General features: G+C 44.9%; 1 pseudogene; it reads left to right on the top strand.

The window, feature by feature from the left end:
* The first annotated feature begins 2,982 nt into the window (after positions 1-2,982).
* On the top strand, positions 2,983-3,469 carry LOC110341137 (annotated as a pseudogene).
* Positions 3,470-13,039: the final 9,570 nt, after the last annotated feature.

Here is a 13,039-nt window from a genome sequence, read left to right as displayed (position 1 = left end):
TAGAAAACACACCACCAAAGGGCTGGGGAAAAAGCCCACAGCTGTTCTTATTAGGGGGGCGTAGCAGTGGTATCTGAGAAGGTTACAGGAACAACCAGTCATTCAGTCGAAAACCCCACAGCTTTGTCAAGTGGGGGCCCCCAATAACGTCTGGTAAGTCAGGGTTGCCTAGTAGGATTCTCCAATAATGTCTAATGGGTCAACTTGTTAAATACTAGTTGTCACTGCTGTACAGTCCCATGGCCCTCTGCACAAAAACCACATGTACAAGGGGCCCAGGTGAGTCTGGCTTTATGCTCTAGGCCAGTGGTTTTCAACCTTCCTAATGCTGTGTCCCTTTAATACAGTTCCTTATATTGTGATCCCAACCATAAAATTATTTCTTTGCTACTTCATGATATACTTTTGCCACTACTATGAATCACAATGTAAACATCTGATATGTAGGATATCTGATATATGACCCCAAGGGGATCGAGACATACAGGTTGAGAACCACCACTCTAGGCTCTGATGGAAAGGGGAAGAATGAGAGTCAGTTATGGAAGAAAATAAACATGTAAAACCAAGAGGATGGGTCAGCCCCTTCCTTTTGCAGATCTACCTGCCTGTCTATCTATTTATGCGGAGGTCAGTTCCACACTTGGCCATTCGAGCCAGTTGAGGAAACATCACCAAGAGCAATGCAAACAGGACTATAAGAATTTGGAGAGGTTCACATGACTGGGAATGTCAGTAGCCAAGGCTGGCCCCTGTGATGAGATGAGACACATGGGACAGGATGTGCATCAAGGGCATTCAGGGAACATCAGAAATAGAAACACCCTAAATCCGTTAGCACTTTATGAAGCTTCAATGCATGAACACCACTCAGTTCGTTCATTCCTACACCACCCTAGACTGCTTTTCAGCTGCAGGGATTGTTGGCATAATTATCCCATACTGGGCAAGTCCTATATAAGTACCTATATAAGTCCTATATGAGTAAGAAGAACAGTAGAAAGGGCCAGTGAGGTGGCTCACTGAGTAAAGACGAGTTCAATCTCTGGTACCCATGTAAAGGTGCATGGAGAAAACTGACTCAACACTCTAAAGTCCATGTGAGCACCATGGCACATGCACCCTCCAACATCAAGCATGTGCACGTGTGCACGCATCTGTCTGTCTATCTATCTTGATTATTTTTAAAAGGAACAGGGCTTCCAGCAAACAGACTAGGAGGAGAAAGCATAGTACTCAGAGATGTGCTGCTGCTGGGATTTGGGCACAGGAGAACGGACAGTAGGGACACATCTATGCAAGAAGTCAAGGAGGATGGTGGGCACTGTAGTTTAGGACAGTCTCTTCATTCACATCATGACCATGTACCAACCAGGGGAATAATCAGATGATCCCAGGAACCTTTGGAGATCACAGAGCTGCTTTTAAGTAAGCACAATTGATGATGACAATGAAGTTGCCTTGACATAGCTCTATAGAGCGCAGGAAATGTGTGATGGAGTTTGCAATAATATCCTGACAGAACTAAAGGAAATGCAGAGATGGGACCTCCCCAACAAGCAGGAAGCATTGCCTAAGAGCATAATACCTTTTATTTCATTTTACTGCTTATCTTTATATTAATATTTTTATTTTTTAATTTAAATTTTATTTTAAAGTATCTTACAAAGTAATGGGTTTCTATAGGGCTTTTCTGTTTTGAATATCTTAAATTTACTCTTTGACAATTTCATACATGCTTGCAAAGTATCTCCATCATAGCCAATTCAAATCCTCCCTTACACCCCAGACCCTTCCAATACTTGCTCCTCCCAGTTTCATCTCCTTCTTTTCTTATTTTATAACTCATCAAGTCTAATTGGTGCTACTTACATGTGTGTGGGGGTGGGGCCATCCCCCTGAACATGGGCAACCTATGAACATATGGCAACCTTTAGGACCATACTAAAACAAGAGCCGTCCCTATCAATTGCGAATACCTCCTCCTCCTCTGGTCTTTCTCCTCCTTTATGTGTGGGAGATTTAATCAGGGCTTCACACATGCTAGGTATCTGTACATCCACTGATCTATATACCCTAAGCCCTGAATTCTGAGTTTGTAAATACCTTACAACACGAAGGTAAAAGTATGTGGTCTCTGTGCAAAGAGTGAGCTGAAGCTGTAAGCACAGCACTGTGCTCAAAGAGAGTGTCACCTGGGTTAGTGTGATGGCTCAGTTGATTTACCAACAAATGATAAAGCCTGTACTGAAGCTGCAGAGAGACAAGGACTGAAAAGGCGGTGGGGGTCTTTTTAGATGTGCATTTGAAGCTGTTTAGTTCAGGCTAGTCTTGTAATCACCATCTTTCTTCAGATTCCTAAATGCTGTGGTTATAGGCTTATGCTACCATCAGAAAGGTCTTTAAGGCAGCACCAGTATTTCATTCAAAATGTCTTATTTATGTACTAGAAAACGCCCTGTGATTGTATATACAACCTTTACTTTTCTTTTCCACTAGACAAAAGAAGGAACCAAACAAAAACATAGAGAGGGGGTAAAACTTGGGAGACTTGCAAATGTCCTCTATTGTGGCCTCATTCTGCCATCTAGTGGGCAAGAAGAGAAAAGCCAGACCAGAGCAAAATTTAAGATTTTGCTGTCATTATCATTTACCAAGTGTTTTCTGATTAGTATAGTACGATGACTGTCCTTGTGATCTTCCTGCTGTCCAATCAGAGTTGTCCTCACCTTAGGAATCAGAACAGGGCCTTATGACCTTTCAGGAAAAGACTCCATCATGCTCACCCCTGCATGGTGAATTTCACTGATTGACGGCTGGATTCTCAGGAGTCAGTTTCCTTTTCTGCAAAATAGTTTTCCACCATTTTGTGGATGCAAGGGAAGGGAGAGAGCATCTATGGAAGCAGAGCTGGAGGGAAGTGGGTGGGCATGCTGGAACCTTAGGATTTGAGCTTTGGCTATTTGAGCCCAGGATCTCGAAATGCATCATGATTCAAGTCTATTGGACTATAAGGCTTATGTAGGTAATCTGGAAAATAACAGGAAAATACTGCATTATAACAGAATTTGGCTATTATGGGCCGCTCCGAAGTGTGTGGATTGCTCAAACCCCCACCTCCTGGCTTTGTTTTCCTTGAGTTTGAGGATCCCTGATAGGCAGCAGATGCTGTCTGCAAGCAAGAACACTGTGTGGCTGCCGTGTTAGAGTGGAACTGTCCAATGGTTGAAAAACATGTCAAAATTGTGGTTCGCTCCCTCTTGGAGTCATCACCCCTTTAGATGACTACCATAGGAGGAGTCCTCCACCTCGACCAAGATCTCCAAGGAGAAGCTTCCCTTGAAGCCAGAACAGGTCAGTTTCTATAGCTAGGAGAAGAGAAAGGTCTCTGTCTCTGTGAGAGACGTCACAGGGCGTCTGGTCCTTCTCTATGTCTCGTAGCAGGTCTAGGTCAAATGAAAGGAAGTAGAACACCAATTTGCAAAAGAAGTGGTGCACAGGAAGCAACTTCTTTTGACAGGAGCATGTCCAGGAAATTCAAGTTTTGTGTGAGACTTCACACAAGCTTTAGCTGTTTGGATTGGTTTTGTCTCTTGGGACTGACACACACATAATGATGTAATCCCCATCATATGATGGATCATATAGCACATGTGAAAAAAGTGTTACTTTACAATGTTCCTTTAGGTGAGATAGAATTTGCATTGACTGTTAGTTTCTCATAGACTGAAATAAGCCTAGACGCTGCGCAGTTAAAGTGTGATATGCGGATGACATAGAAAGACCTGGTGGGAACTGAGTGAAGCCGGGTTGTGGCTGTGGGAAGGTGTGGGCCTGTGGGCGAGGTGACTAGCAGTCTTCAAAAGCTGCTTTAAAAGCACAAGCCAAAGCTGGGGTGGTGGAGCACTCCTTCAATCCCAGCACTCGGCAGGCTGATCTCTGAGTTGGAGACAGCCTGGTCTACAGAGTGAGTCCTAGGACAGCCAGAACTATCCACAGAGAAGCCCAGTCTCAAAAAACCCAAACCAAACCAAAACAACCCCCCCACACACAAACAAGGTAGGAAGCACACTCTGAAGGTTTTCACAAAGGTTCCTCACTGACTGCTATACATGTGCATAGCTGTTTGTAACATTCTTTATTTGGAAATAGAAGGCTTTAAGATACCAGTGTTCCATCAATTTAAGGGCACATTGTAGAGCCTCACCTTTGAGAAACTGCAAGATTTCTTTTTCATACTGTCATTTGTAATGTGTTGGTGAGAATCCTTGGGATTAAAGTTTTGGTTATAAATTTTTTAACTTTTTTTTTTTTTTTTTGGTTTTTCGAGACACAGTTTCTCTGTATTGTTTTGTAGCCTGTCCTGGAACTCACTCAGTAGACCAGGCTTGGTCTCCAACTCACAGAGATCCACCTGCCTCTGCCTCCCGAGTGCTGGGATTAAAGGCGTGTGCAACCACTGCCAGGCTAAATTGTTTAACTTGGAAAAAAAAAAGAAATAGTTTTGACGGAGGAATGTTCTACATGGTGGCTCTGTGGTCCCTGGCAGCATCTGAGACACTGAGGCTACTAACCTTGGAGATACGACCCTTTCCGTTCACACAGGAGGAAATCAAGAGTTTCTTTCAGCCCCTCCATGTCTCCCTCATGCACAGCAAAACTGTCACTGTCATCCCACCCTCAGCACTCACCTTCTGTGAAGGAACTCCAGGGCCCAAATGCCCTAAAGAGAAACTTCCTGGTGCTTCCTGCAGCCACACCTGGAGGACTGAGGTAAAAGGCCCAACCCTGAGCCAGATGTTCTCACCCTTTCCACTTGCCAGGGTGAGCACTAGACCCAGGCCGTTCAGTTCCACAGGACTCTGTCCAGCTGCCCTGAGAGCCTTCATATTGGTGGGGTTTCTGAAGGGTTTCCAGGAGGTGCAGGCTGCTGTGTCCTGTGCTACTCACTCTGACCTGCTGTGGGCAAGTTCTTACCCCAGAACACAGTTTGTGGGGCCTCTAGGCAGAGGGTGAGAATTGGCCACAGCTTCTCACCTGCTGGGTAAGATAACTGTGCCTCCACTACCAGCTACCCAATTGTTGGGATTTTTTATGCAAATACTTGCTTCCCTGATCTGCCTCCCCAGAAGTGGTGGTGGAGTAGAAAGTGGGGATGTTGTAGAATCCAGCTACAGAATTTAGTCAAGGGAACCTTGATATCTCAGTTTCCCCAGCTGTAAATAGGGCTAGAGCCTTGGGATGGTGGGAAGATTACACTTGGAGGAGCTCCTGATAGCCTACTAGGAACAAGGCTCGTAGCTGCTGTTCGGTATTCGATGATGGATGCTATTCCTGACACAGCCCGAGGGCTATCATAGGTGGGCAGGTGGGCACTGGAAAGTAATCAATAGATGAATTAATTAATCAAATCTTTGGCAATAAAGGCTGGAGATTCTTGCTTGGTTCCCCATCTTCCCAAATTGAAGAGCAGCACCACATGGAAGAAGATGCTAAAGAGCTGAGCAAGGAACACTAGTGAGAAGAGAGAAAGGGAGGAGGGTGGGGAGGAGGGGGGAGGAGGGGAGACTGCCAAGTACCAGGGCAGTGGTGGGCTTCTTGGAGGAACTGGGCGTGGGGGGGGGGAGCAGGTCTATGTGTCTTAGTTTGGATTTTATTGCTGTGAAGAGACACCACAACCACGGCAACTCTTATAAAGGAAAACATTTAATTGAGGGGGCAGCTTACGGTTTCATTGGCTCTGTCTATTATGATCATCAGGGAGCATGGTGGCATGCAGGTAGACATGGTGCTGGAGTTGAGAGCCCTACCCCTTGACTCAGAGGCAACAGGAAGTCAACTGACTTCACACTGAAGGAAGCTGGAGCAAGAGACCTCAAGGCCCACCCCCACAGTGACATACTTCCTCCAACAAGGCCACACCTCCTAATAGTGCTACTCCCTTTGGGGGCCATTTTCTTTCAGCATTTTAGAGCTGGAAAAATTGCCTGGAGACCACAGACTCCTCCCACCTCTATGCCCAGGCCTCGGAGGTCAAGATGAGTCCTGAGACAGCACTGACAGCCATTCCTGATATTGGCAGAGGGACCAATACACAGGGGCCGCATCCTCCACTTGGCTCCTCCTCAAGGCAACAGGGAGCATGTCTCCATGGAAACTCCTGGAGGTGTTGAAGAAGCAGAAACTATGGAAAAGAAGAGGAGTGTTCTGAGTGTAACTTTCTTCTTGTCTCCCTCATTCCCTCCCTCATTGCCTCTGTCCCCTCAGCCCTATTCCCTCTCTTTCAGGATTCTCCCCAATTAGCCTGATCAGGAAGCTGAGCTCTGCATGCCACCCAGTACCTTCTCCTTGTCAGTGCTGGGATCTGGTCATAAGTAGGGGATCCTGATGGGAACCCTAGTGACAACTGTGGGGCATCACTCAGTGGGCCTTGTCTGGGCAGAGTCATGCCTCCATTCCTACTCTGAGGCTGCATCTTTGTCCCCACCTCCTCATCTCTTGAGACTCTTCCAGCTGGACAACATTTTGGGCTAGCCATCTCCCTAGCCCAAAAATGCAACCTAAAAATGTTTTATATTTGAAGTTGGTTGACTGCTTAGATACAGAACCCATGGGTACAGTGGTCCAGTTGGACTCTATATTAGAATCCAGCCACTGATGGACACACCATTCTGATTGTGCTTATATGTACTGCAAATATCTGTTACTTAGCTACTGGAGAACTAAAAACGCGGCAAATTAATTAAAAAAATGAAGACATTGGAGTACCATGCAGATTGCAATTGCAAGAAGCAGCTATTGTCTTTTTGTAATTGCAAAAACAAAACAGAGACAAACAAACAAACAAACAAAAAGTTGTAAAGGGAACCATGAGCAGAAATCAGAATGATCAAGATTCAGAATTATAAAGGAGTTGATCCTTTGAGGAGAAGGAGCTACCCGTGGCTGATGAGTTTAGTTATGGGAGTATTGAGAGAGTGCTGGGATCATTGGAGCCCCCAATGATGTTAGGGGCAACTGTGCCTCTCAGCAGAGTGTCCCTAAGTAAAGGCTGATAGGACCCAGAGGACTGGGTCCTTCCAACCTTTGCCAGCTCCAACCAGTCTAAAAAGAGAAAAGAAAGGGGCTAGAAGTGGGAACCCAAGCTTGTTAGCTGGTGAGCTCAGCTTTGGAGTTTGCTTTTTAAATTAGCTAAATAATAGTTACTTTAGTGCTGAGTCTCACATAGTCCAGGCCAACCTCAGACTCACTATGTAGTCAGGTGTGACTTGAGTTTTTAATCCTTTACCTTGACCTCCCAAGTGCTGGGATTACAGGCATGGGGCCACCACATCCAGCTCAGTGGCACTAGGGATGGAAGCCAGGCCCTTGTAGCGCTAGACAAACACTCAAGCATCAGCTATATCCCCAGGCCCTGGAGTCAGTTTTAGGCTTTAGGCAACTTAGTTTTAGTTTTTTTCCTAGATGTGGGTAGTTTCTGGATTGGAGTGGGCCAGCAATAACTTGGCAGGACTCTCAGGAGAGCCACTGTAGAGAAGCTCAAGTAAACAAGGTGGACATGTTGGCTCACACTTCTGATCCCAGCAGATGACTCACCAGGTAGGTCATCCAGATCAACATGGGAGGATCTCTATCTCAAACAAAATCCCCCAAAACCATTACCAAAGGGGGGAAAAGCCTCACTTCACTCATAAACATGTCTTTTGACAGGTGGCTGTCTTAGTCAGGGTTACTACTGCTGCTGAAATACCATGACCAAAAATCAACTTGGGGAGGAAAGAATTTATTTGGTTTTTACTTCCGTACATTGTTCATCACTGAAGGAAGTCAGGACAGGAACTCACACAGGGGCAGGATCCTGGAGGCAGGAGCTGATGCAAAGGGTATGAAGAGGTGCTGCTTACTGGCTTGCTCAACATGGCTGGCTCAGCCTGCTTTCTTATAGAACCCAGGACCACCCAGGATGGCCCCACCCACAGTGAACTGGGCCCTCCCCCATCAATCACTAACTAAGAAAACCCACTACAGCTGGATCTTATGGAGGCAGTTCCTTAATTGAGGTTTCCTCCTCTCAGATGACTTTAGCTTGTGTCAGGCTGACGTAAAACCAGCCAGGACAGTGGCCAAAAACTGGCAGAGATCAGAGTTGGTGAGGTGGCACAGCAGGAAAAGGTGCTTGTCGCAGAGCCTGAATACCTGAGTTTGATCCCCAGAACCCACATGATGGAGAGAACCCACTCCTGGAAATACTGAAAATTGTACTCTGACCTCTACACACACACACACACACACACACACACACACACACACACACACACACACACACACACACACAAATACAGACACACAAGCAAAAATACACGCACGCACACAAACACAATACACAAACACAATACACATACATATGCATACAAATAAATAATTGAATAAATGCCTTTAAAAATCTGCAATGATGGGTGGGGCATTGGTGGGACACACCTTTAATCCCAGCACTCAGGAGGCAGAGGCTGTGTTAACATGGATGTGTCTGTCAAATCAGAAGAGTGTAGTTCACATAATCGATGATGGCATGTTTTCACACTTTTTATAATATATACTCATACTATTTGTCTCAATTGTGTGTATATGTCTCTCTCTGTGTCTGTGTGGGGGGGGATAGGATGAAGGGGGAGAGAGAGGAGGGATGGGATAAAGAAAGAGGGAGGGAAGGAAGAGAAAGAGCTATCCACTCTGTACTGTTTTTGAGGCTGTCCTGGAACTTGCTCGGTAGACCAGGCTGGTCTCGAACTCACAGAGATCCACCTGCTGGGATTAAAGGCTCGCACCACCAACGCCCGGCCAATACAACCATTTTTAAAAATGTGGATATGTCAGAGCTTCAGCTGGCATACTATGTGAAGAGAAAAACCTTCAGGATTCTTAATACTTGCTTCAGGAACTGCTGCTTGGATCACTTGTTTACCACTGAATAATCTGTTGCTTACTACAGAGACACAGAATATTCTAAACCCGAGCCTTCTTCTGAATCCATGAAAGTGTCTTTCTTTTTTTTTTTTTTTTTTTTTTGGTTTTTAGGGACATGGTTTCTCTATGGCTTTGGAGGCTGTCCTGGAACTAGCTCTTGTAGACCAGGCTGGCCTCGAACTCACAGAGATCCGCCTGCCTCTGCCTCCCAAGTGCTGGGATTAAAGGCGTGCGCCACCAACGCCCGGCCGAAAGTGTCTGTCTTGATGATGCAGAGGGCATAGTGCCTGGACCAACCAAAAGGAGCATCTCGGATGATCACACATTACAGGTGATCAGAGGAGCCTTCCTGGCACCAGCCATTGAATGATGTCTCTGGGTACTTCATACGTGCTCTGGGACACACCTACTCTGTGTTTTCTTCTCCAGGGTCTTGAGCATGATAGTCATTCAGAAAATGGTTGTCTGCTGATCTGTGGCTGTGGTACACTAGTAAAACAGTTTGTAAAATGAAAAGATGACTCTCTGTGAGTAAAAGTCTTGCCATTTTTCTGTTTGTTTAAATGAAAAACTGAGACAGGAAAGTGAGATGCAAGTCTCTTAAAACCTTTGGAAGAATTATTCTGTTGTGAGTCAGCACAGAACAGCTCAGGCATGAGTTCAAGGGAATAGGAAGCCTTTATTAGCTGGCCAGTGATTACAAGACCCGAGTTCAGTTCTGAGCCTTTCTCAAGGTGAGCTTGGAAGCACAGAAATCATGTCCTGGATTGACAGACTTCAGTTAGCAAGAACAGTTACCCAGAAGCAGAACTACAGAAACAAAAAACTAAGGTTAGACCTATGGATTCGATGGATTAGGTCTTTGGTCTTGTTTTGGCAGGTGGTGCTGTCTATGTGTTGGGCTCCAAGGCCTGAATGGTACTTCCATCATGATGTTGGTTGTGCTAAGGTCTGGGGCTTATTATGCCAGCCTGGTCTACAGGGCCAGTTCCCAGTAGGCTCCAAAGCTGCAGAGAAACCCTGTCTCGAAAAACAAACAAAACAAAACAATTCAGACCTCTTGCAGCTTTTTAATGCTGCCTCACTGTTCCCAGTAGGAAGTAGAGAATACAAAAAAGGGCCTCAATTTTGTGTAGTTTGGTGGTCTGAATGCTAAATGATATGTTATGTGGTATTTAGAGAAATCCAGCCAAATTAACATTTCTAGAGCTTTTCAGAACTAACCTGAGAATGTAAAAGGTCAGCAATTTCGCCTACATTTCCCTAAGGAAACACACACACACACACACACACACACACACACACACGCACGCACGCACGCACGCACGCACGCACGCACCCACGCACACCACTCTACACCATACCACACCATACAAAACAACAAACAAATTAACAAATAAACAAAAAACTATCCAGGCTCAGAGAAATTTTCTCCCCTCTCTGCCCTCCCCTTCTTTCCTCTCTGTATTTTTCTCTTTTCTTGCCTTCTCCTCAGGTAAAGTCTAGCTCAAGCCTTGCATATAGAAGGCAAAAGCTCAACCACTGAGATCACCAAAACCCTTTTATCTTAAAAAATATCCCTATTACTTATCTAACTCTTGGAATACAAATTTCTTTCCTTTGTTCAAAGTCACATGCTATGTGTTTGACTAATCTGCTATAACAAAGACCAAATGATGGGATGACTTAAACAAACAAAAAATGTATTTCTACCTCTTGTGACATCCAGGATATACAGGAAGAAATATTCTGCGGAGTTATCCAGGGTTCCCTGGTGTCTTTATCTGCTTTCTCCACCATCTCCTGGAACACTGTCTTTATATGACTTGTCATAGTTAGGGTTTTTACTGAGGTGATAAAACACCGTGACCAATCTTTGTAGCTTTGTAGCCTGTCCTGGAACTTACTCTGTAAACCAGTCTGTCTTCGAACTCATAGAGATCCACCTTCCTCTGCCTCCTTAGTGCTGGGGGTTAAGGAGTGTGCCACCACTGCCTGGCTACCAGCCTGTTCTTTTATGCCATCCATGAGCATCTGTCTAGAGGTTAATACCACCCACAATGGGCTGGGTTTTCCCATCTCATTCAAGAAAAAAGTCCCACAGGCTTGCCTACAGGTTGATCTGGTGGAAGCTTTTCCTCAATTGAGGCTCTCTTCCCAAATGACTCTATCTAACACACTAATCAGAGAAACGCAAATCAAAACCTTGTTGTGATTCCATGTTATCCCAGTCACAAAACCTTTCATAAGAAAACAAATACCAATGAATTGTCAAGGATGCAGACCGATAGGAACCTGATACACAGCTGGTGGGAACAAAAGCTAGTCTAGCCTCTATCAAAATCCATCTGGGAGTTCTCAAAAAATGAAAACTAGAACTACCTTACAAAACCTGGCTCTACTACTGCTGGGTGTTAACCCAGGTCAGCAGAGGTTGCGCCCTTGGGTTTACCGCAGCTCTGTTCTAGGGAACTGATTTTCAGGTGCCCAGCGATAGAAACTGCTTAAAGAAAATATGATATAGGCTCAATGCAATTTATTTTCAGCTGAAAAAAAAAACAGGTTATGTTGGGTGTAGGAAAATGTGTATAACTGAAGATACGTATGATGAGTGACTGGAGCCAGTTTCAGAGAGACAAATTGTATGTGTGTTCCCTTATCTGTGGTTCCCGGATTTTGTAAACTTACCTAAAGTCCTGTATGAATATATAGAATGAAAAGACAAGTGAGAGTGTCTAGGGGAAAAAGAGTACAAGTGGGAAGGGGGAGGGATGAGGAAAGGGAGGGTGGGGAGGCACGAAAGGGAATTTACACTTGTACGAAAACTTAAAAAACTAAAATACAAACGAGTGTTCCAAGGACATGGAGTTTCAGCTATGAGCCTGTGTGCCCATTTAACCATGCAGGCCCGAGTCAGCAGTAGTCTAGCAGTAGAAGCAAGTGGCTGCCGGCCAGGTCACTGCTGACACAGATACCTCCGTTCCCATCAGCGCTGCCTTGCATGAAGAACGACTGTGGCTATGTCTAAGGATAACACATAGGCTGTTATTTTATTTTATTTTACTTTTCTTTCCTGGCACCAGGAATAGAGCTCTGTGGTCACCATACCGCTCTACCACTGAGTTATTCTTCTAAGACGACGACGTTCTCTTTTTTTTTTGTTGTTCTTGAATGTCCAAGGATTTGGGATGTTGCAGGATAGACCCACTCATCCACAGTATTATGTCTCAAAATATGATTTTATGTTTAATTACTCCAGTAAAAATTTTAAAAAGTCGCAAGTAAGCAGTAATACACAGCAAAATTTAGCCACATGTAAGGAAACGGTCATCTGCCTTTTGCTTAAGTATCTTACTTCACAGGGATACAAAGGCTTGAATTGTGGACGTGAGCACCCAAAGGAAACCATCAAATTTCTGTGGCTATTTCATTCTGGGCAGTAACACATCTGTCCTAAGAAAAGCTAGCCTCAGGACATGTGCGGTTTAATGTTTTTCCCTTCTAGTCTCTAAGCGAGCATTTGTTTCCACATAATGCCCTCTGTGGTGGGAGGCAGAGTCTCCTGAGAACTCATGCAGTGACAGGCTTTCACACTGCAGTATTGGTGTAGTTTTGGGGTGAAAGTTACACCGTCTTGTGCAATAGTTAGAATCTGCTGAAATCAGCAGTGTTCCTATATGGGAAGGGGCAGGTGTCCAAGGCTACCCTGGAGTATATAAATGAGGAGAGGTGAAGACCATGAGGCATTAGAAAACATATACCCTTTGCAGTCAGAGAGATCCAGCTTCATGCCTTGGGTATGTTTCTCTTACTCTTAAACATCTGTATGTTAATAGGAAGACAAGATGGAAGAGCATACTTGGACTTTTCTTTCTTGGTGGGCTTGATAATGTTGTCCCATCCCCAGTAAAGGCAAGACTCTTAGGCTCTGTGTGGCCAGGGGAAGGTTATAGTTGGTGGCAGCAGACACTTGCCCAGCCTGTGCCTGGGAGAATTCTATTTCTGGAGGTCTTACGGATGCTGCTGCTGGCATCTAGATCTCCTTCTGGAATCATGATTCAATTAATCAGATTTG

This window comes from Mesocricetus auratus, unplaced genomic scaffold (assembly GCF_017639785.1).
Source record: "Mesocricetus auratus isolate SY011 unplaced genomic scaffold, BCM_Maur_2.0 Super-Scaffold_100008, whole genome shotgun sequence".
Lineage (NCBI taxonomy): Eukaryota > Metazoa > Chordata > Mammalia > Rodentia > Cricetidae > Mesocricetus > Mesocricetus auratus.
Note: the sequence above shows the minus strand (reverse complement) of the source record. Positions and strands in the feature narration are given on the sequence as shown.